We start from the raw sequence: 3923 nt of genomic DNA, 5'->3' as shown, positions 1-3923 counted from the left end.
CCAGTTCCCCTCATTCACACTCCAGTCCTAAGTTGCTAATTACTTACTGAACGTTCCACTTGAATGTCTCAAACTCAACTAGCATGTCTGCATCTATCCCTGTAAAACCCCAGCCCCTCCTTCAAACCCTTCCCTCTTTCCCAGTGGACCGCTATGAATTAAGGATCCACACGCACAGTGCTCTGCGTGTTATGGAAGGCCTTCCTGCTATTTCATCCGAGCAAGTGCCCCAGGAGATGAGCAGGGAATGGGAACGCATAATCTCCACGTTACACGAGGAGGCTTATTCGCTCAAAGTCACCTTGCAAATAAGAGGTGGACCATGGACAGGTGTATGGTATTCCCAGTGCCTAGAGAAACTTCCACTCTGAAGTGCTTTGAAAAAACTTCACCTTTCTGTGGGAGAATATAAACATCTAAGGGCATTTCTTATGAGTTGGGCTTTGCATTTTCATTACTTTGGCAGATTTTTCTTAGGTATGTGCTCTCCACCCAGAACGATGTAAGAGACTGGGAGAGGGGGAGGCAGATGTCAATCAGCAGTGAATAGTACCAGGGTTCTGCCTTCCAGTTACTGATTCAGAGAGGAGATCAGGGCATGTGCTGTGTTACCAAGGTCAGTATATGACTGAGTGGAAAAGCAAGCAAGACTGTGTTTCTTCTGCTCTCACACCACAACAATCAACATAGAAGGTTTCTGTGACCAGCCCTGGGGGCTTTTCCCCCACATGCCAAGCAAGCAACCAATCAATTCTGTAGCAGATGCCAGCTGGATGTCCTCCAACTCAATTCAATGTTGACACTACCCAGAGATAGCGTCAGATTCCCCAGGTTGAGGGCTTAGTCCCCAAGAACACCCTGCCCCACGTCTAATGCCAATCACAAACTCCAGGTTGTTTTTCCTGTGCTTCTGACCAACTGGCTACAAATTACGGTCCCCATATCCCCTTCTTGGGTTTGATTTATTTGCTAGAGTGGCTCACAAAATGCAGGGAAATACTTATGAGGGTACTTTAAAAAGTTCATGGAAAAATATAATTAAAGGATAATGTGAATCTTGCCATGAACTTTTTGAAGTGCCCTCATATGTGTACCCATTTATTATAAAGGACATTACAAAGGATACAGATTGAGAGATGCACAGGGCAAGGCATGGGGGAAGGGGTGCGGAGTTTCCGTGCCCTCCTCATTCCCCCTGCCCCACCTGCCACCCTCCAGGAACCTCCATGTGTTCAGTTATCCAGAAGCTCTCCAAACCCAGTCCTTTTGGGTTTTAATGGAAACTTCATTATGTTGGCATGACTGATTAAATCATTGGCCCTTGATGACAAACTTAACCTTCAGCTCTTCTCACCTCCCCAGAGGTCGGGGGGTGGGGCTGAAAGTCCCAATCCTCTAATCCTACCTTGGTCTTTCCTGTGACCAGCCCTCATTCTGAAGCTACTTAGGGGTCAGCCAATCATCAGCCAACTCATTAGCATGCAAAAAGACACCATTTTGGAGATTCTAAAGATTTGGGGAGTTGTATGCCAGGACAGGGATGGGGACAGAGACCAAATATATATTTCAAAATATCATAATGAGTAGGTGCAAAAACAAATCAAATATTTTTGGAGGATGTCCTCTAGGCTATTAAAGAGGGCTCTAACATGCCATATGCCTCACAAAATAAATGGGATTCCAGTAGATTTCCCTCCCTCCCCCCCATCCCAGCCCTACTACACACATATTGAATAATTGTAAAATTATGGTTTGCTTGTTGATATAACTTACAAGTTTATGTAACAGAGATCACTATTTACAGTTATGCTTTTTTTCCCCAACAAATAAAGTTTATTTTAGTTGCAAATGCAGTTTGAATGACGCGTGGCCTTGAATAGCATCATGCTAAAATAATAAAGCCACCTCAAACATAGTAGTCAAGAGTTTGGTCTCTGAATTAAAGCATATCTGGCTCAAATATAAGCTGTGCCACTTCCTAACTAGGTGATTTTGGGTGACCTTGGGCAGATACTTCACCTCCCTAAACCTCGGTTTCCTCCCATGCAGACCGGAGATAATAAATATGCCTACTTCTTAAAGCCATTGAGAAAACTAAATGAGCCTAAGAAATATGGAGAGCCTCACACAGAGTAAACTTTCAACTAATAGCAGCAATGAACTCTTAAGAATGTTCATCTTTGAATAATTTAGCTAACTAGGGTGACAGGTTAATACCCATCATTACCCTCATGTTGAACATACCCAGAAGCACAGTCCCCTATGGAAGGCACATGACTATAACTCAGTGGGGGTGTTGTTAATTGCCCCAGCAACTTAGCAAATAATTCTTCCTAAAAGTTGGGCCACATTTCAGACCCATATTAGCTATTAGGAACACTAATTCCTAGCGACTATTAGGAGCAAAGAAGACATTCTCATAACAAAATTTAAAAATTATATATTGGTAACAAAATATTTTACTTTTAGGTCTGTAATAAGGCTCTACTGGAGAAAAAGATATCTAAAGTGTTTGCCAGGATTAAAATCCTACATATTAGTAATGAAGAATTTTTTAATTAGCTGCATTAGTTAGCTGTGTTAAAAAAAATAAACATTGCAAATTACTGCAGATAAATCCCTTGTTGGCTGAAAGACACTTGCCCTGATCACTTTGCTACATGTAATTTCTGCATAATGAACTAAACTCGGCGTCAGTCATAATTACTTGAGTTCCATGACAAAGGAATTTCTCCTGGTGTGCACGGGTTCTAAAATACAGAAGGGCAACATCGGATGATTTTGTACAACGTAGAGATGCTGGGGATGGTTGACTCCATTTCTGTTTAGATTTTCAATAGCAAATGGATATTTTGTGCTAAAAGATCAGGTAACCAGATGGGTTGCAAAAGAAGCCCTTTGGCCAAAGGAAGGGAGTTCCAGGCTGGTTAGAAAAGTCAGCCCTGGGATATGGCTGTGCTCGTGAGTCAAGAAAGAACAACCGGACCCTGCATAAAGGAGGAAGTAGGAAGTCGTTTGAATCTAAGGTCCTTTTGTGGGTCTCATCTCCCTCTGCATTCACTCAGCAAAGATGTACTGAGCACCTGCTATAGCAAAGCACCATAAAGGAGGAAAAAGCGATGTTGAATTCAGGAGCCTCTCACTTAACATCTTGCAAGGGAGCAAGAGTTTATCTGGCAGCATTTTTCACCCCCTTGTTAGAAGATAAGAAACACCTGGAGTGCAGACTCCCACCCAACGCAGACCTTTTGAATCAGAGCTTCCAGGCGACGAGTTTGGAGTCTGTGTATATGTAATATATAAAGTTGAAGAGAGGACGCTGACTGGCCCATCTTGGTCTCGTCACTGTGGTCAGAAGTATGGAAGTCTTCTGATTGGCCAGGCCTGTATGTGGAGGTCAATCCCATGGAAGAGCTGGGAATGGGCATTTGTCATCAAAAAGGAGTGTGGGGTGTCATTATCCAAAACAAGGGATGTTAGCAAACAGTGAGAATTTTAATAAGACATGAGCTTCTTGTGTTGGCTGCTAAAACCAGCCCACAGGACCATTAGCCCCATGGTACACAACTGGGTTGGGGCCAGGAAAAATTCTTCTTCTACCCTGTCTGTAAGGCTGGGAGAACTGGGGATTTGGAAAGAGATACAAGGTAGGGCATGCCCTAACAATTGTTAGTAAACCGATTAAATCTATGACAAAGCAACACTGGCCTTCTTATAATCACCATCTTAGATGAGTCAGAAAAATAAAACCCTCTCTTGCAAAGAATCCCTAGTACTATTCCATAGGCTTGAAAAATACCATAGCTTAAGTAATTTGGTGCCAGAGTTAGTCACTTGGCCCTCCAGTAACTGCTACTGTTCATACTGTGGCACTCTCTGCCCTATGACCAGAAACAGCACTAAGAAAATTCAATGAGTATTTC

Source organism: Cynocephalus volans, chromosome 10 (genome assembly GCF_027409185.1).
Source record: "Cynocephalus volans isolate mCynVol1 chromosome 10, mCynVol1.pri, whole genome shotgun sequence".
In the NCBI taxonomy this organism is placed as follows: Eukaryota; Metazoa; Chordata; class Mammalia; order Dermoptera; family Cynocephalidae; genus Cynocephalus; species Cynocephalus volans.
Note: the sequence above shows the minus strand (reverse complement) of the source record.